This window comes from Staurois parvus, unplaced genomic scaffold (genome assembly GCF_062004578.1).
Source record: "Staurois parvus isolate SC_StPar_1 unplaced genomic scaffold, SC_StPar_1.0 ptg000701l, whole genome shotgun sequence".
NCBI classification, from domain to species: Eukaryota; Metazoa; Chordata; class Amphibia; order Anura; family Ranidae; genus Staurois; species Staurois parvus.
The window spans coordinates 2,380,001-2,402,298 of record NW_028318497.1 but is presented as its reverse complement, the minus strand read 5'-3'; the positions used below and the strand labels follow the sequence as shown (position 1 = coordinate 2,402,298).

Below are 22,298 nucleotides of genomic sequence, written 5' to 3'. Positions count from 1 at the left end.
AAGTATTAAAATAAAATCCTTTTGTAAAATTGGTATATCACTAAAATCATCTAAGAAAAACCTCACTGCTTCCATACCATCCGTGTGGTTTATATTAGTATATAAGGAGGCTACATCGGCTGTAACCAGGAATGTATCCGAATTAGTAGATATGTCTTTAATATCATGAAGAACCTGCTTTGTGTCTTTAAGATATGCAGGTGTTTTCATCACACGTGGCTGTAGGAAATGGTCTATATATTTACCTATTCTGGCCGTTAAAGATCCTATGCCACTTATTATTGGCCTCCCTGGTGGATTAAGTGGATCCTTATGTACCTTGGGTAATATGTATAAAATAGGGAGTCTAGGTGATACAGGGCATAGAAATGCTTTTTCTTTTTTACTTATGATGTTATCCTCATACCCCCTTTGTATTATAGACTTAAGTTCTTTCTTGTATTGAACTACTGGGTTTTTCGGTAAGGGTAAATATGTATCTCTATCGCTAAGAATATTTTGGACTTCTTTAATATAGTCAATTTTATTGAGGACTACAACTCCTCCCCCTTTGTCCGCGGGGCGGATCACGAGGTCTTTCTTCTCTAGTAATGAATCAATGGCTCTGCGATTAGCGTCATGCTTATTAATTTTCTTTGTTTTTAAAGTCTCCAAGTCACGTAACACTGTATCCCTAAAGGCGTTAATATAGGTATTATTTTGTGGTGGAGGATTAAACAGTGATGGGTTATGAAGGTTAGAGTTAATTAATCTACTTTCGTTAGAAGGTATTGGGGGTTTATTGAAAAAATATTTTTTTAGTGATAATTGTCTAACATATTTTCTAATATCGACATATGTTTGAAACTTATTGAGCGGTTTATTAGGCGCAAACTTTAATCCTTTATTTAATAGTTTGATCTCTTGGGTAGTAAGAGTTTGATTACTGAGATTAAAAATCCCCATGTCCTTTACATCTTTCTTTTCTTGAGGTTTGTTGACCCTCTTACCTCCCCGTTTGCCTCTTTGGTGGCACCTCTTTTTTGTGCCTTGTTCTCCCCTAAAAAATTAGCCTGGGGTTGATTTCTATTAGGCTGTTCCACATAAGTTTGTTGTGTATATGTCGTTCTGTAATCAGGCCTATTAGGCTGCAATGCTGGTCCATAATTCATATTTCTCCACGTGGAGTGGTTGGAATTTCTCATATTGTTTCTAGGTGAAGAATAAGGTCTATTATTATATACCTGTTGGGCCTGAGTAGGTTTAAAATACTAACGGTTCTTATTTTGATTGTAATTATAATTGTTTTGATAGTTATTACGGTGTTCAGGACTAGGATGCCAATCAAGGTTGCGTGTTCCTATGTCATTAGTACCTTCTACTAATAAGGGGGCATAGCCATTCTGGGTAGGAATATTATACTGATAATCCAGTCTGGCAGGTGATTGACTCTGATTATTAAATCTAGGCAATGGGCCCCTTTGCCATGGTACTTTTCTAGGTTTATTGGAATGATAGGTATTATTAGGTTTAGGAGGGTTTTGTATAGGGCTTACCTCCTCTTGTTTACACTGCCATTTGAACACCTGTTCATTTTGGTAATCCTCAACGTCTCTAATATATTTTTTTCTTTTTTTAAATTTTTTGTTCCTTTTCTATATTCTCCATATGAACTCGCAGTTTATTAGTCTCAGCTTTATATTCCTCACTTTCTTTAAAAGGTGTGAGTTTTTCTCTGACCTTATTTATTTCTTCGTCTAAATATTGTAGTTTTTTCTGTTTCCTTACAATCAGAAAACGTAACAACTCAAGGCCAACTCTATTAAAAAATTGGTACCAATCTGCTGTTCCATTTAAATCCTCAAATTCTGGGGATACTTCCCACCTCAGGGATCTTGGAACCATCCCTTCCTTAATGTACTTCTCTAGGAAGGAGATGTCCCATAAGGCCCTGATTTCAGCTGATGTGAGATTTTGTAAATGTGTAAACGTACTCATAAGGTTATCTGCTGGGTGGTCCATGGTAAATACTTCATCAGATATTTTACCACGCATTGATCTAATGCGATTTGAATTGCTTCATTGATGATAGCTAATGTGCGTTTACATTGCCCTGAAATTATTGATACTCTTGTCCTGTCTGAGTTGATGTGGATGATAGTGTCCTATTATGCACAACATCAACGTAACTTGTCATTGTGAATTCTATTTTATATACGTTTTTAGAGAGTCTTATTATGTATTATGCCTATGTATCAGTATTGATGTTTTATTTTATTTTATTTCTCTGACCATATGAAATTGATTAGATTATACTGACCTACTTTTAAATATATACTTAATAAAATGTTAGCTTTTAATTGTATCTATATTATCTACATCTATTTATCATAACAGAAATGGCCATCGCATCATTATTTTATAATTATTTATTATCATGATTTTTAATATTTATTAAACCTTTTTGTAAAGTTATCAGTGAATAATCACTGATTGACTATTCACATGCATAATTAAATGGAAAGCGGAATAAGGATTATATTTCCCTAATGTATATTATGCAAATTCCGCAACATGCATCTATATACACATATATACAGCATAAACATATTGCAGTAAATCACCTAGTTTTATTCGGATATGGCTTTCCTTGTATGAAGCTAATGCTCCTGGACTGCATAATGCTTCTGTTAGGTATAACAGTAATGTTTACTTTGTTAGCATTCTGATCGGCGTCTATAACAGACTCTGTTTTCCCCACCTATAACATGGCACCTTCCCTGTATGTGCTATATAGGTTTGAATGGACACTAGGGGAATATTTGCATTCTCCCCTGTGTCCCATGGCAAAATGGCGCCGATCTACTGCGCATGCGCGAGACGCCGGCAAAATGGCCGCCGCGACTAGCGCGATTGCCATTTCTGTGTATAAATAGATGGGGAAGGATGTCCAGCTGTAAGCCCTGACCCTCTGAGGACGTGCATCGCACGAAACGCGTCAGGGGTGGGCTACAGCTTATGGACATCTAGCCACTATATGTGGCCAACATTTATGGTCAGTACTTTTTGTTGTTTCACCCCTTTTTGACTAATAAACCCAAGTCATACAGCATCACACTATGTGGCGTCCTTTATTGGGCTCTCTTTGAGAGTACCACCTCCCACAGTGCCTATCTGGACTAAGGAGTATCTTTGACGCCCACACGGTTTGATGAATCCTGGCTACTGTTCTTCGTGGTGAAACAGAGGATAGTACGGAGTGCGATCTGACCAGAGCCCTGAAGGTGGAGAGATTTTGCAGATTATACTTCTCTACATGCGTTATTTAAACGCACCTCTGGTGAGTGCGCACTCTATCTGTTCCTAGGATTTTTCATCTCTCTCACAACCACTGATCTGGGATGAGGACTTTTCATTTCCTACTGATTAGCGCACTGTTTACCATTGTATCACACTTTGCATCTTTTTGATCATTGGCATTTAGATGCATATATACTTTATAGAGAATTTTTTCTGTATTCTGATTATAGCGCTGCACCTATTTTCTCTTTTTATAGCAGAAATACTGCTACAGGGGGGCACGGTGCAAAATCATGTGTATATATACGTGATTCGCGATCCTGCGGTCTTCACGGGCTGGGGAGGAGGCGCACACGCACATCCCTGCCAACCCGCGGGTGCCATGATTTCATCCCCAAGGGATTAATCATCCGATTTAGGCCAGTGATCGGCCTAAATCAGATGATCAATCCCTGTCCTGTCGGGGATCTTCCTGTACCTGTGTTTACACTTACACAAGTACAGGAAATGATGAAATATTTTCTCTGGGCACATTCCGTCCCAGAGAGAGAAGAAACAAGACACAGTGAGAACAAGCAGCACACACAACATTTTAGGAACATTTAACCCCTTGATCACCTCCCCCCCCAAGTTAACCCCTTCACTGCCCTGTCACCAGTGTCATTAGTACAGTGTACAGATTTTTTGCTGATCACTGTATTAGTGTCGCCAGCGGCTTCAGAAAGTGTCCGCGTCCCACTCAGATAGCGTCAGATTGCCCGTCATTACACCAGTCATCACATTTAACTCCTTGATTCCCAGGAACACGCTCACATACACAATAAACCTGCATTGCTAGTATAGTGTCTGAACGGATCAATATCTTTGATCAGATCAGCACTATACAGCGTTCACATTAGTATAGTGTCCCCAAAAATGCAGTGTTAGCAGGACCAGCCCCAGCACCTGCGTTTAACCCCTACGCTTACCCCTCCCTTCCCCAGCAAGTGCAGTGTCAGTAGATTACTGTCACGTGATACATTACACACAAAACCGCAGTGTTCGCAGAATCAGGCCTGATCTCTGTTAGCACTTGCCCGTAAACTTTTTGCGCGGTTAAAGCAGTCCCTGACAGCCAGGTGCTCTTTTTCGTATGAGTCGTTCTAGGTACCTATAAATTTAGTGGCGAAAATGTCAATGGAAAGGTACTCTAGTGAAGAGGCCTGCAGGATTCTGAGCATGTCCGATGAGAGCAATGGGGAAGACTCACTGACACTATCGGCCTCAGAATACGAACCTGTAGACAACAGCGGCACCCTGACAGATAGCTCAGATGATGGAGAAGAGGTCCCTGCTAAGGTTAGGCGTGCCTGACCTCGTTCCCAAGTTGCAGAAATGTTAAAATTGCATGATGATTTTCATATGCAGCAGAGTGCCAGTACTAGTGCCGCTCAACCTTTTGGTGAACTGGCAATCACCAGCAGCCTAGTACATCCTGGTCTTATACATACCAACACTGCAGTATCACTTGGTGACGTGGCAAGCCCCATAAGTGCAGCACAAGCTGGTGCAGTGGCAAGCACAAGTATTGTCCCGCAGCCACCAAGAATTCGCACACAGGCCCGTAGAGCCCCTAGTATGCTTCCGGACGTGCTTGCAAATCCTAATTGGCAACCCACAAATTCTGCAGCAGCTGTAGTTCCCCCATTTACTGCCCAACCCGGATTGCAGGTGGAATCAGTAAATTTAAATACTCACCTTGATTTTTTGGAGCTGTTTTTCACGGAAGATCTGTATGCATTGATTGTGGATCAAAGCAATTTGTATGCATAACAGTTTATCAACGCCAACCCAAATTCATCATATGCCTCTGTTCCCTGCTGCCATGGCCAGGCATAGATATGACAGTATAATGTGTTTTATGCATTTCAACGACAATACACTCTGTCGTCCTCGGGGTGACCCTGAATTTGACCAGCTCCACAAAATTCAGCCCCTCGTAAATCACCTTAACCAAAAATTTGCAGATATCTATATTCCCCAGCAAAACATCTGTGTTGATGAGTCCCTCATTAATTTTTCTGGCCGCATTCAAACAATTTCTCACCAGCAAGCGTGCCAGATATAGAGTCAAGATGTATAAGACCTGTGAGTGGGCAACAGGCTATACATATAAGTTTTGGATTTACGAGGGAAAAGATAGTCAGGTGGAGGCCCCCGGATGCCCAGACTATATGGGGAGTAGTGGCAAGATAGTTTGAGACTTGGTGTCATCCTTTTTCCATATGGGGTACCACCTTATACGTGGACAATTTTTATTCAAGCGTGCCACTATTTAGACATTTGTACAATCTTGAAATTGGTGCATGTGGCAGGGGTGGACTTCAATGACCAGATGATGAAGCCGTATTTAGTTTCCCGAAAAGCCAGATGCTGGTACAAAAAAGTGTCTATTTCAATTGGCTCTATATAATGCTTTTGTGCTTTACAAAGCAACTGGATGAAGTGGATTCTTCCTAAAATTCCAGGAAGAGATCATCACGGCCCTTTTGTATCCAGAAGGTGCTGTGGCCAAACCCCCAACACAGATGCAGTTAGCCGGCTGCATGAGAGGCATTTTTCCGATGCCATTCCTGGTACCCCAACCGAAAGGACACCCCAAAAAAGATGTAGTGTCTGTAGCAGACATGGAATTAGGCGTGACGCCTGCTTTTTTTGTCCCTCCTGTCCTGGCCAACCTTGTCTCTGCCTCGAGGACTGCTTCCGTCGCTACCACACACTAGTGGAGTATTAGTATAGGGTACAGCACGGCACAGTTAAGGACACATGTTTGCATAGAGTCTCAAAAGATGTTAGGTAGTCAGGAAACTGGCTAACGCATTTTGAGAGACCCTGCAGTCTTGTTAAGTTCAAGTTACAAAAACAAAGTACAAGTACAAAAAAAATAAAAGTTTTAAAAACAGCTGTAGTTTTTTTTGTTGTTACTGTTCTACTGTTACGATTTTACTGTTTTCTTGTTAACCATTGCTGTTTTCTTTGCAGGAATGCCATTCAGCTGCAGCACGGACCTGTTTATTCTGACAGCAACAGGAACTCAGAATATACATAAGTCAGTGTGTGCAGCGCTGTTGGATGAGATATTTCATCTGCAGTTAAAAAATAGCATATATGCCAAAGAATGGGGGCCTGGGGTGGCCAGTTGGTGGATGGCCCCTATGCTTCAGCTTATATATTTTATAATATTTTTTGGCACATATTTCAATAAAAGTTTTTTTATTAAGTTACTATTTTATTGTTAACCATTGCTGTTTTCTTTGCAGGAATGCTATTCAGCTACAGCGCCAATTTGTTTAATCTGAGATCAACAGGGTCTTGCTTTCAGAATATACATAAGTAGGTGTGTGCAGTGCTGTTGGATGATATTTTTCATCCGCAGTTAAAAAAAGAGCATATATGTCGAAGCATGGGGGCTTGGGGTGGCCAGTGGGTGGATGGCCCCTATGCTTTGGTATATATTTAAAAAAAACTTTTTGGCAGAGATTTCTTTATCCACATCGACTAATGTGAACAGAGGAATCTATTAGGTTCTTTTTTTTTTTTTTAAACGCCAGAAAAAGAAAAACAAAAGAACATTGGGGGAACCTGAAAATGCAGCTGGTGTTTCTACCAGCTTACCATAGAGCTGATTGGAGACTGGAATGGTGCCAATCATCTCTATAGTCAAAGAAATGAGCATTTCATCACTTCAGTTTCCTGAATATAAACAGCCATTTGTAAATTGGGAAAGCATCTGATCACACCGATCTTGGTGAGATTAGATAATGTAAGGGTAGAAGAGATTTCGCAAAAAAAAGAATATATGACAATGCCCATTGAAGTTATATGGGATATTTGCATCCCTGTGATGACACTAAAAGTGATTTAAAAAATGAAAGGGACAGTGTAAAAATAATTAAAAAATTCAAATTCACTAAAAAAAAACATGCTCACCCCCCCCCCCCCCCACGCACCTACGTGCGTGAGTGTTGACCCTGTGCCAGTATGTAAACAGCGGTTTCACCATGCATGTGAGGTATCGCTGCAAATTTCAGATCAAGGGCAGTAATTCTAGCACTAGACCTCCTCTAAAATGGTAGCTTGTAAAGGCTTTTAAAGCCTTGCCTATAGATATTAAAAATGTATACAGTTTGTCGCTATTGCATGGGGCATGCGCAGTTTTAAAGCATGTCATGTTTAGTATCTATTTACTCAGTATACCATCATCTTTTATATTTGACCAAATAATTGGCCAATATATTGTGTTTTGTGCGTCAAAAGTAAAAAGTGTCTTTTTAAAAAAAAATTTGCATTTGAAAAATCGTTGCACAAGTACTATGTGACATAAAAAATTGTAGCACCCACCATTTTATTCACTAGGGTGTGTGCTTTAAAAAAATATATAATGTTTGGGGGTTCAAAGTAATTTCCTAGCAAAAATACTGATTTTTTTTCTCATGTCAATAAAAAGTGTCAGAAAAGGCTTGGTTTTCAGGCGGTTAGAAGAGTGATGTGTGGCATAAACTTCCTATGCTGGGCATAAAAGGACCCCTTTTTGGAAAGTATACACCCCAAACTATTTGCTGAGAAACATGTTGAGTCAATAAAAGAATTAATTTTTACCACAAGTTTTTGGAAAATGACAAAAAAAAAGGTGTTTTTTTTACACAAAATTGTCAATTAAATGATTTATTGCTCACACATGCCATGGGTATAGGTGGAATTACTCCCCAAAATACATTCTGCTACTTCTCCCAAGTATGGGGGTACCACATGTGAGAGACGTTTTGGCAGTCTAGCCAAACACAGGACCCCAAAATCCAATAAGCACTTTCAGGCTTTTAAAGGGCTTTATTTCCTCATTACACTTCCTGATTACCTATCACGGTTTCGGAGGCCCTGAAATGGCAAGATAGCACCAACCCCCCCCCCAATTACCCCTTTTTGGAAAGTAGACACCCCAAGGAATTTGATAAGAAGCATGGTGAGTATTTTGCAGATCTCGTTTGTTGCCACAAGTTTTTGGAAAATGAAGGAAGAAAGCAAAAACATATTTTTTCTTTTCTTTTTTTATATTTCAAAACCTTGAGAGAAAAAATTAGATCTGCAAAATACTCACCATAGTTCTTTTTAAATTCCTTGGGTTTTTACTTTCAAAAAGGGGTAATTTGGGGGGAAGGGGGGTTTGGTGCTATCCTGGCATTTCAGGGCCTCCAAAACTGTGATAGGTAGCGAGAAAGTGAAATGAGGAAGTTACGCACCTTCAGGCTTTCAAAGTGGTCATTGGATTTCAGGCTCCTGTATGTGGCTAGGCTCCCAAAAAGTCTCACACATGTGGTATCCCCATACTTGGTAGAAGTAGCAGAATGTAATATGGGGTGTAATTCCACATACAGTGAAGGAAATAAGTATTTGATCCCCTGCTGATTTTGAATGTTTGCCCACTCACAAAGAAATGATCAGTCTAAAAATCGAATGGTAGGTGTATTTTAACAATGAGAAACAGAATAGCAACAAAAATTCAAAAGAAATGCATGTCTAACAAATTATGTACTGATTTGCATGTTCATGAGGGAAATAAGTATTTGATCCCCTTCACAAAACATGAGTACTTGGTGGCAAATCTCTTCTTGGCAATCACAGGTCAGACGTTTCCTGTAGTTGGCCACCAGGATTGCACACATCTTTGTTTTTGTTTTCTTTCTTCATTTTTCAAAAACTTGAGGCAACATACGAGATCTGCAAAATATTCAGAAAGTGTAATGAGGAAATAAAGCCTAGACTGCCAAAACGTCTCTCACATGTGGTACCCCCATACTCGAGAGAAGTAGCAGAATGTATTTTGGGATGTAATTCCACATGTACCCATGGCATGTGTGAGAAATATATAATTTAAATGACAAATTTGTGTTAAAAAGAAAAAATGTTTTTTTCATTTTCCAAAAACTTGTGGAAAAAATAAATCTTCCATGCACTCAATATGCCTCTCTCAGCATATAGCTTAGGGTGTTTATACTGTCCTGGTATTTTATCACCTCAAGGAATGTGATGGGCAGTCAGAAAGTAAAAGCTGTGTAAATTCTATTATCTATACCATAGTTTGTAGATGCTATAACTTTCACACAATTGATATGCAGTTCTTGGGATTTTTTTTACCAAAGACATGAAGCAAAATACATTTTGGCCTACACTTATGACGAAATTTGAGTTTTTCTTTGATATTTTTTATGACAGAAATGAGAAAATATAATTTTTTTCACAATTTTCGTCTTTTTTTGTTTATAGCGCAAAAAAAAACCCAGAGGTGATCAAATACCACCAACAGAAAGCTCTATTTGTGTGAAAAAAAGGACATAAATTTAATCTATGTACAGCATTGCCTGACCACGCAATTGTCAGTTAAACTAGTGCAGCGCTGTACAGCAAAAAATGGACTAAGTTGCAGTATCTATACCATAGCTTGTAGATGCTATAACTTTCACACAAAGCAATCAATATATACTTATTGGGATTTTTTTCAACAAAGATGTAGCAGAATACATTTTGGCCTAAATTTATGACTAACTTTGAGTTTACTATGTATTTTATATAGCCGAAAGAAATATATATTTTTTTTTTCCAAAATTTGCGGTCTGTTTTTGTTTATAGTGCAAAAAATAAAGCGCACAGGTGATCAAATACCACTGAAAGAAAGCTCTATTGGTGTGAAAAAAAAGGGCATAAATTTTGATTATGTACAGTATTGCATGACCGCGCAATTGTCAGTTAAACTGGTGCAGCGCTGTATAGCAAAAAAATAAATGGCGTAAATTGCAGTATCTATACCATAGTTTGTAGATGCTATAACTTTCACACAAAGCAATCAATATACACTTATTAGGATTTTTTTTTTACCAAAAACGTAGCAGAGTACATTTTGGCCTAAATGTCTGACTAACTTTGAGTTTACTATATATTTTTTATAGCCGAAAGTAAAAAAAAAATCTTTTTTTTTTCTAAATTCTGTCTTTTTTTGTTTATAGCACCAAAAATAAAAAGCACACAGGTGATCAAATACCACCAAAAGAAAGCTCAATTTTGTGAAAAAAGGACATAAATTTAGTTTGGATACAGCAGTGCATGACCGTGCAATTACCAGTTGAAATAGTGCAGTGCTGAATGCCAAAAAAAAAATTAAAAAGGCCTGGTCAGGAAGTGGGGTAAATCCTCAGGAGGGCAAGTGGTTAAAGGATAAGTTCACCTTTTAGACAAAAATAATAAGTGCACATTTTTTTGCAGGTAAAAAAATGTGCATTTATTATTTTTGTCTCCAGGAGCCTGGAAAGCATTGCACCAGCGAGCAATCGATCACTGATGCCATGCAGGTCTTCTGCACACCTGACAGTATATCTGCTTGCCATACAGGATGTACGTCCAAGCACATATTCTGACAGGAAGCTTCAATGAACTACCACGGCGTGCCACAGCTAAATAAAAACTACAAGCCCACAGCCGCTAAGGCTGTCGGGACTTACAGTTCATTCCCGGAAGTCTGTGAATGATGCGGCCGTGCAGGGCTGCTTTCAAATCTGACAGCCATGCAAAGCAGTGTGTTTACAGTGTACACACACACTCACACACACACTCTCACTCTCACACACACTCTCACACACACTCTCACTCTCACTCTCACACACACTCTCACTCTCACTCTCACACACACTCTCACTCTCACACACACTCTCCCTCCCCCTCTCCCCTGTATTGGTGTCTTTGGGGATGTCAGTTCCCCCCCCCCCAGTCTTAGAATGCTGCTGCAGTCCCGCTATAAGTCGCTGAACGCCGCCATTACTAGTAAAAATAAAATTAAAAATCCCATTATCTATTCCGCCATTTGTAAACGCTATAACTTTCACGTGAACCAATTTACACATATTTGGATTTTTTTTTATTAGCAGATGTAACAAAATAAATTTTGGCCTAAATTTATGACAATTTTTTTTTACTTGACGTGTTTAATAGCAAAAAGTCAAAAATGTTATGTTTTTTCTCAAAATTGACGGTATTTTTTCTTTTTGAAAGCGCAAAAAAAATAAAAAATACACAGGTAATCAAATACCCCAAAAGAAAGCTCAATGCGTGGGGAATAAAAGGATGTAAATTTAATTTTGGGTGCAGCGTTGCATGATGCCCACGCAAAGTAATGCAGTGCTGTAACACAAAAAATGGCCTTGTCAGGAACGGGGTAAATCCTCTTGAGGGCAAGTAGTTAAACATGTTTTCTGTGGGTGTAAATTCCTCATGGAGAGCCTAGTCTTTGTTCTTTTATCTCTATGTACCTATCCTATAGGTGAAACCTTTTCCAGGCCCCCCCCCCCGTATTAGAAAGGTGTAATAACGGCACAGCATAGATAAGACAGACGTACAATGGAGGCACAGCACAGCGGAGCAGGTAGGACATATAGAGAAGAATGGAAGCAGAACATGGATCCGGGCTCCGCCTAGCTGCACTTCCGGATACATAAGGTTCGCAAAATGGCCGCCGCGCCGAATCTGTGAGGCGCTCGGGATTTTGACATCTTTACCGCCCCCTCCTTCCCTACTACATCCTCCCCTCTCCCTCCTCCTTCTGCTTCTCCGACGGCCTGGAAGCCGAAGGTCCGGTCCACAAGACGGCCACCTTGGTACCGCAGTGCTCGCAGGATAAAGGCTGCAGGAGCTGAGCCGGGAGTGTAAGGTGAAGGTGTGGTGATGGGGGGATGAGGACTCATTGTCATTGTCCTAGTGAGGTAGAGAGATAGAGGAGAGCCGAGCGCTGCTACCCTACAGAGGAATTCTCCATCGCTGTGTGCTATGTGCAGGGCACACACACTGAGCCTGCTAGTGCGGGAGCTGAGCCGCTCATTCTCTATGTAGTCACGGTGGTCCAATGACTGCTCTCACCTGGAGGAGGCAGAGGACAGCTTGGCTGGCCTGAGGGATGGACCGGTCACCTGACAGGGGATAATGGGCGGCATGGCTGCCAGTGCCTCACCTCTGTATGTTCTAATGGGAGTTCATATAGGTGAGGGCTTGTTGTGGCCTCCTATTGCTATTCACTTATGTCTATGGGTGGTCCAACTTCTGGAGGAGGATGATGGCGGCTTACAGAAACGTCTTCTCTCCTCGATTTACCTTCTAAACAGCGCTGGTCATCATGCTTTGTTGTGATTCTTCGATTTTTACCGCAAACTTTTCTGCATCACTGTTTTCCCGCATTTCTTCTCTACCTGTATTTACTATGTCCAATAGAATCCCAATAATCATTTATAATAAAACCACTTTTTTTCCACCAGTGACTTTTGTCTTTTACCTCCTTCAGATCCGGAAGATTTTTTGCTCTTCATGACCAGGCCATTTTTTGCTATACCGCACTGCGCTGCTTTAACTGGTAATTGTGTGGTCATGCAACACTGTGCCCAAATGTCATTTATATAATTTTTTTTCACACAGCTTATTTTGTGGGATTTGATAAGCGCTGTTTTTTTTTCAATTTTGGCGATATAAAGACCAAAAAAAAATATTTTTTTATTTTCTGCTATAAAACATATCAAATTAAAAAATTCAAACAAGCTAATTTCTTTATAAATTGTGGCCAAAATGTATTCTGCTAAAAAAAAAAATCCCAATAAGTGCTCATGCACACTGGACATTTTTACAGCTGCTGCTTTTGGCATTTTTTTTTTCTACAGTCAGTAAACTCCCCAGCATGTTATCCTATGTGTCCATGCACACATAGACTAATCAGCATTTTTTGGCTGGAAAAAACATCCACAACTAGTGGGTTTCTAGAGGAGTTTATTAGCTGTAAAAACACTCAAACACAGCAAAACAGCGTTTTTGAACTTTTTTTGAGCAAACAAAATTATTTTTTTTCATTAAAAAAAAAACTGCTAAGAAATGCAGCTAAATGCTAATGCAAAAACACGCTGAAAAGCTCACGTTTTTAATGTGACTACACAGCTGTTTCCAGTGTTATTAAAACACCCAGTCTGCATGAAGTCTTATGCAGGCCATAGACGGGGAGAAAACCGGCCATTTTTTTAACAAAAAAAACGAAAAATCGGTTGTTCAATAGGCCGACGTTACCACCAACATAAAAAAAAATTGGCCGATTTTCTTCCCGTCTACGGCCGGCATTTAATTATTTCTGTCCCTGCAGAGAGCCCCGCTATTATATTTGACATTAAAAAGTCTTGCAGTTGCAACATTGTATCTATTTGTATCCATTTCGGATACAGATGTTTTTTACAAATACAAATAGATACATTGTTGCAACCGCATTACTTTTTAATGTCAAATGTAATAGTGGACTGGAATTCTTCTTTCTCTTCTTCTTCTTTCTCTTCTTCTTCTTTCTCTTCTTCTTCTTTCTCTTCTTCTTCTTTCTCTTCTTCTTCTTTCTCTTCTTCTTCTTTCTCTTCTTCTTTCTCTTCTTCTTCTTCTTCTTCTTCCTTCTCTCTTCTCCTCTTCTTCTCCTTCTCCTTCTCCTTCTCCTTTCTCTTCTTCTTCTTCTCCTTTCTCTTCTTCTTCTCCTTTCTCTTCTTCTTCTTCTTCTTCCTCTTCCTCTTTCTCTTCTTCTTCTCCTTTCTCTTCTACTTCTTCTCCTCTTTCTCTTTTTCTTCTTCTTTCTCTTCCTCTTCTTCTTCCTCTTTCTCTTCATCTTCTTCCTCTCCTCTTCTTCCTCTACTTCTTCCTCTTCTTTTTCTTCTTCCTCCTCTTCTTCCTCCTCTTCTTCTTCTTCTTCTTCTTTCTCCTCTTCTTCTTCTTTCTCCTCTTCTTCTTCTTTCTCCTCTTCCTCTTCTTCCTCTTCTTCCTCTTCCTCTTCTTCCTCTTCCTCTTCTTCCTCTTCCTCTTCTTCCTCTTCCTCTTCCTCTTCTTCTTCTTCTTTCTTCTCTCCTTCTCCTCCTTCTTCTTCTTCTTCTTTCTTCTCTTCTTCTTCTTCTTCTTCTCCTCTTCTTCTCCTTCTTTCTCCTTCCTTCTCCTTCCTCTTCTTTCTCCTTCCTCTTCTTTCTCCTTCCTCTTCTTTCTCCTTCTTATTCTTTCTTCTTCTTCTTTCTCCTTCCTCTTCTTCTTCTTTTTCTTGCAGGTCACAGCTCATGCGCAGATTTTTTATCGGTAAAAAGAACGGCCGATTTGCCCATCATTACTGCGAAAATCGATTTTTTTCCAACTTTACCGATCAAAAAAAATCAGACAAAATCCAGAAAAACGGCCGACCAATTAACCCATTAACGGTGCGAAAATCGGCCGATTTTGTTTCGGCCGAAAAAGCGGCTGATTTTCGACCCATCTATGGCCTGCATTATTGTATATTGATTGGTTTGCGTGAAAGTTGTAGCGCCAACAAACTATGGGATATATATATAGATTTTTTTTATTTATTGTTTTTACTACTAATGGCTGGCAATTTGACAGTGACATTATGCAGTGCAGTACTGTATATCGCATGTGATTTGCACAGGAACCACACCGCATTCCTGTGCAAATCATATGCGATTTGTGTGCGGTGCGATTGGAGCCATACATTTTATATGGCTCTAATCACTCCGGACCCGCACCAAAAACGTGCAGGACCCTTTTTTTGGTCCACAATAGAATTGGATCGCATAGCTATTCACACCTATGCGTTTTGATTCTGTGCATCGCACCACGTTTTGCGAACCCCCTTCGGGGTGTTGTTAACGTACACTCCCGCATCGGTTCACATGAATGGGGTGTGATTATGATGCGGTGCGGAATTCGCACAAAAAACGCTGCAAATTCCGCACCGTATCAGTGTGATCCAGGGCTTAATATTACTATACACTTTCACTGTACTAATGAGAGTGGCTGGGAAGCAGTTAACATCTAGGGTGATCAGAGGTTAAATATGTGCCTAACTGTGTAAAGTGTGCTGCTTTTACTACTAGATCTATCCGTTTGGGATAAGAAACTGACAGATCGCTCCCTGTGTGCAGGGCTCTGTGTTGAATGTCTCTGGGCTGTGATCGTACACTGAATGTCTCTGGGCTGTGATCGTACACTGAATGTCTCTGGGCTGTGATCGTACACTGAATGTCTCTGGGCTGTGATCGTACACTGAATGTCTCTGGGCTGTGATCGTACACAGAATGTCTCTGGGCTGTGATCGTACACTGAATGTCTCGAGGCTGTGATCGTACACTGAATGTCTCTGGGCTGTGATCGTACACTGAATGTCTCTGGGCTGTGATCGTACACTGAATGTCTCTGGGCTGTGATCGTACACAGAATGTCTCTGGGCTGTGATCGTACACTGAATGTCTCTGGGCTGTGATCGTACACTGAATGTCTCTGGGCTGTGATCGTACACTGAATGTCTCTGGGCTGTGATCGTACACTGAATGTCTCTGGGCTGTGATCGTACACTGAATGTCTCTGGGCTGTGATCGTACACAGAATGTCTCTGGGCTGTGATCGTACACTGAATGTCTCTGGGCTGTGATCGTACACAGAATGTCTCTGGGCTGTGATCGTACACTGAATGTCTCTGGGCTGTGATCGTACACAGAATGTCTCTGGGCTGTGATCGTACACAGAATGTCTCTGGGCTGTGATCGTACACAGAATGTCTCTGGGCTGTGATCGTACACAGAATGTCTCTGGGCTGTGATCGTACACAGCTGATCAGCAGGTCCCAGCTGTGAATCATTGGTCTGGACTCACTGACAGACATGGGGGGGGGATGCCAGCGGGGGAACGCATGCACCCAAAACCCGGATGTAGGCAGCGACGTACCAATATGCCGCTTTGCCTTCAGCGGCTGCCCGTCTTTCTTCTTCTTCTTCTTTCTCCTTCTTCTTCTTCTTTCTCCTTCTTCTTCTTCTTTCTCCTTCTTCTTCTTCTTTCTCCTTCCTCTTCTTCTTCTTTCTCCTCTCTGGGCTGTACATTGTCGTGTAGTGAAGAGGTTAAAAAGACCCTGTCACCAACTTAAAAAAATTGCAGACAAAACACGGAAAAATCCAAGTATTTTAAATGCTTATGAATGCTGTAATAAACCAAAAATCAAACATTTCTTATATTACAGCTTACCATTTCATAGACTTTAAGTGATTTGAAAGGCTTGTTTTTTTTTTTTTAAATAAAATAACAGACGTTATACTTGTCTGCTCGGTGCAATGGTGTTGTACAGAGCAGCCCCAATCCTCTTCTTTTGGGGTTACCTGTCAGTGCTCTTCAGTCTTCCTCTTCTTGGTGTGCCACCTCTGAGCTTGCTCCCAAGCTGGGCTGGGTACATCCATAGATGCACACAGCACAGCTCAGCCCCACTCACTCTTCACAGGATTTGACTGACAGCAGCAGGAACCAATAGCTCTGGCTGCTGCCTCTGTCCTGTGAATGTAGGAAGCAAGAGCTGCTACAGACAGGCACAGTGCTGGACTGAGTGAGGACTCAGGCAAGTATTGGGAGGAGGGAGCATGTGAATGCTGAGACTTTTACCTTACCCCAGGTTCAAACCTAAGCGTCTTCTGCAGCATTTTGCAAAACAGCAGTACAGTTCATTTAACATAACTTCCTATGGGACATGTTCACACCTGTGCGTTTTCACCCGGTGCATATTTTGGAAAGGGTCAGGGACTTTTTTTAATGCAAAAAGTGCTTTTTTGGTTCTATAGAGTTCAATGGAAACGCTGCAGAAAAGCATGTGCTGTATTTTTTATGTTTTTGTTGCATTTTAAATCTGCCTAGCAACAAGAAAAATAATAAAATGTGAAAAAAGGCATCAAAAACACCATGCAGAAACGCAACCTGTATAGGTGTGAACCTAGCCTAAAAGCAGGGAATGCATTAAGGTAAAAAAATGTCTTGCCTTTACCACCACTTTAAAGGTTAAATTCACCTTTACGAGCATGCCAGCGGGGGAACGCATGCACCCAAAACCCGGATGTAGGCAGCGACGTACCAATATACCGCTTTGCCTTTACGAGCATGTTAAATGTTACACCCATATTTAATCACCTCCCGCCCGCCATATAGTAATATGACGGGGGCAAGGTGGTTCTCTCGTTCTGGGAGGACGTCATATGATGTCCTCCCATTCTCACTGCACATGTGCAGCTCAGGGAGCCCTCGGACACAGCGGATCACCAAGAGCTGATGATGTCGGATCGGTCATGTGATTGTGTCCAATCACAGCTGATCACATGTAAACAGGGAACTGCCGGTTATCGGCATTTCTCTCCTCTCAAGCTGTCACGCTTGCATCTCGAGAGGAGAGCCGGTAATCGGCTTTCCGCGGAGGGGACATGTACACTGATCATCAGGGCACTGATGATCAGTGTGCCCTGATGATCTGTGTAGCCCCACCTGTCAGTGCTCATCAGTGCCTCGTGCCAGTGCCACATATCAGTGCACACCGGTGCACATCAATGCCACATATCAGTGCCTATCTGAGCTGCCTTTCAGTGTCACCCATCAGTGCCAGTCAGTGCCACCTATCAGTGCTGCCTATCAGTGCCATGTATCAGTGCTGCCTTTCAGTGCCCATCAGTGATGCCTGTCAATGCCCATCAGTTCCACCTACCAGTGCCTCCTCATCAGTGTCCATCAGTGCCACCTATCAGTGTCCATCAGTGCAGCCTCATTAGCGCACATCCGTGAAGGAGAAAAATCACTTATTTACCAAATTTTATAACAAAAACTAAGAAACATTTTTTTTCCAAAATTTTCAGTGGTTTTTGGTTTGTTTAAGAAAAAATAAAAAACCCAGAGGTGATTAAATACCACCAAAATAAAGCTCTATCTGTCACAAAAAAATGATAAAAATTTCATATGGGTACAATGTTGCATGACTGCGCAATTGTCATTCAAAGTGCGACAGCGCTGAAAGCTGGAAATTGGCCTGGGAAGGAAGGGGGTATAAGTGCCCGGTAGGCAAGTGGTTAAGGTGTAACATGCTCCTATACACCTACCTCCCACCACCAGCACTCCCCACTCTGCCCACACAGCCACGTCATTCATTCAAAGTTGCTTGTGAATGAACTACATGTACCATTGGCTACTGCGGCAGATGGCTTCTAGTTCTCAATGAACTGCAAGGGCTCTGGTGAGCACTGTCATAATTCATTAATTATTTCTGCCATTCAATATCTGCCTGAATAGGAGGTATAGGCAGACAGCTGTTCAGAGAGTCTGCAGGAGCCTGATGTACCTGCAATCTGCTGATCATGGGTGCAATGCTTTACAGGCTGCAGTTTAAATTTAAAAAAAAAAAATAACCTGCACCTTTTTTTACCTGCAAAATTGTTTTTTTTTTTTTTTTTTTTTTCTTTGAAAGGTGAACTGTTGTAAAGCGCTGTGCATATTGTTGGCACCATATATATCCTGTATAACAATAATAATATTAATTTTCACCTGGTGATCTGGCTAGTAAAATTGGCCATAGATGGAACAAAATTGAACTAGTTCAACAGGGACCAGCCAAATTTTTATTAACCTATGGCCCTTCCTGCTAGAGAGAAGTAGATCTAACGATCACCTTCTCTTGAACAGGAAAACCAGACATTTGTCATTCAGTCAGCGCTGCCAAGTAGCTGCGGTGCTGATCAGTGTATCCCCGCTGTCAGAATACAATATCACAGCATGGAGGATTCTTTCACATCCACCTTGAATATGTGGAATCCATTCAGTTTGTTTTTTTTTTTTTTGATCAGCCAGCTTGCTGATCCAAAAAAAAAAGATCCTTCTATGGCTAGCGTAAGTGTTGTTTTTCAAAAGAACAAGCTGCCCTGCATATGTAGCAGCTAAGAGGGTTGAGACAAACCATTTACTGCAGGCAGGAGTACTTACAATGTTCAGCTTGGGTTTTATACCGCTTTAAAACTGAACTCCACGTACAAGACCTTTCATATTCCTTAATAGCCACAAGGAATGCAAAGCCATTTGTGTGCACTGAATGCCTTTTCAAGATATTACCTTGTAAAAGTAGCAGTGGTTTAATAACTGTACATGACCTGAGCAGAGGTGTGGGAGGGACTCGGCAGGACCACCTGCTACTGGAGGAGATGAATACAACATCAGTCACACTGAAAATATAGGGAGAGCAACAGTGGCTGGCCTTTATTACACAAAGCTCCTGCACAGAGGCAGTTTCACACTGGATTACAGATCTGCAAGAGATACACAGAGCGCACCATGATTCAAGTCAGAGTATATGCACGTGCTGTCTCTTGGACAATATCTTCCTATCCTAGTGTATCTTTGGTCAAAATGTAAATCATATATTCATTTCCATATTGTATTTATTATTTCTAGCCTACTCCTTTTAAATTGAATGATTTTGAAGAAAGAATCCCTACACATTTACTTTCTTGAATTATGTGACTTATAATCACTATGCCCTGTGAGTAGGCAGGCACTGCTGTGTCACAGAATTCACAGAGCCTGCCTTCAGAACTACAGAGGCACTGAGATGAGGCATTTCAGGAGGCGGAGTCACTCTTTGCAGGCAGCAAAGTATTATGGGATATATAGTCCTTAGAAATTGAAAGTAAATATTAAAGGAGTAGCTGCAAAGCATGCAGGGAATCCAGAAACTTGTAGAAAGAGATGGCCAGCAGACAGGTAGGACTGACCGCATGAAAGATTTTTCAAGTAAGCTTATATTTGATTGTGAAATATAACTATTGATTGTATTGTTACAGTGTTTGTTTTAAAATGAATGTTCTATGACCATAAGACTCTGTTTAATTGCAGTGTGTTTTCCTTTCCATAAATTATTTATTTACTTGCAATGTGCCTTTTGAACTTGTTAGAACATTTGACTACTTCAGGATAGTCAGTACCCTAGTACAGCCTCCTGCCTGATTTCACATCACAGCTATTTCCTCGTCTGGGAATGTCTAATTATTATCTGTGCTGGCCCAGCTTCTCTGTCCCTCCCCTTACCACTTGACATAACCTTTTATGTTGCTGCTGGGGGAGGAGTAAAGAGGAACACTTGAGTGACAGCTCTGAGTCTGCTGGGGCTGCTAACATCCCATCCATTATACAGGTAAATAATGTGCATAAAATTCTTATTAAATGTACATATAATCCATGGGAATATTTTTTAGGTTTTTTTTTTTAATTTTTGAAGTTGAACTCTGAGCTGAAATTTTTATTAGATATGTATAAAGGTACAGCCATAGCTTTGTTTTTTGCTGTTTGAATACACATTTATCCAAACAGTGAAAAACCCAGTTTTCTTTAATACAGCTCTCATGAGCAGGGCCTTCTGATTCCTCTTCTACTAAATTGTATTGTAACTGTAATGTCTGCCTTCATTTTGTAAAGTGCTGTGCAAACTGTTGACGCTATGTATTGCTACAGAAAAAACTCTGTCCCTTTAAAGGGACCTCCTCTGGGGATTGTTTACATCCTGCTCCACAAGTTTTCTGTGTCTTGGCTTTGCCTGCGCAGTAGGGCCCCCAGACGTCTCTCTAGTAGGAGACACGGTGAGATGAGCCCTATAGACTTCAGGAGAGCAGCCTAGGGTAATGAAGCTGCTCCTCTCTTGGTAAGTGTAGTCCTAGCACAAGAAGTGTGTTACTGGCAGGATCACCAAGTAAAAATAAAAGAAACAAATGCAGTCTGCACATTCAGGCTACATTACCACTGGCGATTAGGGCCAGTGCAAATTGTAGCAGCAGGATTCGGATTCCTGCTGAGGTTCTCAGCAGCTAGGTGCGGCCGCCAGCCCTATTCACTATAAGTCCTCATGCAAACTGGATGTTTTTACAGTGGCTGTTTTTGGCTTTTGGCATATTTTTGTAAACAGCCAGTAAACTCACCAGCATATGTTACCGTATGTGTCCATGCACACATTGGACTGTAATCAGTGTTTTTTGGATGAAAAAAAAAACAGAACTACTGTAGTGGGTTTCTAGAGGAGTTTTTTTAGCTGTAAAATTTTCTAACGCTGAAAAACGCAAAAAAAAAACCAAAACACTAAAAGGCAAATGAGAAAAAACGTGGCTTAACGCTAATGCAAAAGCACTGAAAAACTCATGTTTTTAATGTGACTTTACACAGCTAACGTTACCAGTGTTATTAAAACGCCCAGTGTACATGGAGCCTAATTACAGGTTGCCGGCAGCTGCAGGTATTGACAGCTGTCCACACAGCCAGTGATAACCTGCAGTAATCGCTGATGGATGCATTTTGTGTGCGTCCAGCAGCAATCACCACAGATAATTGGTAGCTGTGCCGAGAGCTACAACTTCCTGCGGCAGCCGGTGTCCTATAGTGAACAGGGCCAGCGGCTGCACCTAGCCACTGAGAGCCACAGCAGGTATCAGAAGATTTCTGCCGCTACAATTCTCACTGGTCCTAATTGCTGGTGTGAATGTAGCCTACAGGACTGGTAAGCTGCAGTATGTTACATTTTTATACTTGGTTTTAGGTGCACTATAAGGTTTATCCCCTTGTACATAATGGCAGAATAAATTACAGATTGGTTTGTAGAGGCTACTTGTATTGCTAGCAGCAAGATCTCTGCACAGTTGGCTTGCGCTTAGCATGTTGTATCTCTACCCTTTTTATGTTGTGTGTATTTTTTAAGAATGCATGGCTGTGGTCTCCTATTGGTAAATGTACCTGAATTATTTTGGATCGGAAAACTTTGAGCAAGAATAGTAAAATTGATTAAAATACACATTACAGTTGCAAGAAAAAGTATGTGAACCCCTTGGGATTACGTCGAGTTTTGCATGAATTGGGCATAAAATGTGCTCTGAACGTCATCTAAGTCACAACAATAGAAGAACACAGTCTGCTGAACATAATACTACACAAACATTAGATGTTGCCATGGTTTAATTGCACATAACATGTAAACATTCACAGTGCAGGGAGGAAAAAGTATGTGAACCTTTGGACTTAATTACTGGTTGACCCTCCTTTGGCAGCAATAACCTCAACCAAATGTTTCCTGTAGTTGCAGATCAGACCTGCACAACGATCTGGAGTAATTTTGGACCACACCT

At 40.9% G+C, this 22,298-nt stretch overlaps 1 protein-coding gene and 1 long non-coding RNA gene across 6 annotated transcripts in view; one reads left to right on the top strand and one right to left on the bottom strand.

Annotated features, from left to right (window-relative positions):
- Positions 1 to 8,759: 8,759 nt before the first annotated feature.
- On the bottom strand, positions 8,760 to 11,791 carry LOC149446025 (uncharacterized). The gene is made up of 2 exons (XR_016306284.1): positions 11,700 to 11,791; positions 8,760 to 9,033 (listed from the first exon to the last, which is right to left on the bottom strand). It is a non-coding gene; the product is annotated as an uncharacterized LOC149446025 (long non-coding RNA).
- Positions 11,792 to 11,812: 21 nt separating this feature from the next.
- Positions 11,813 to 22,298, top strand: part of CUNH5orf24 (chromosome unknown C5orf24 homolog) — a 60,258-nt gene continuing 49,772 nt past the window's right edge. For 3 of the 5 annotated variants that reach the window (XM_089653148.1, XM_089653147.1, XM_089653143.1), the window contains exon 1: positions 11,813 to 12,010. The gene's annotated coding sequence lies outside the window, so the exon portion shown is untranslated. Of the gene's footprint in view, positions 12,017 to 22,298 lie in introns of all 5 variants that reach the window. The other 2 variants (XM_089653145.1, XM_089653144.1) reach the window with 2 other exon arrangements.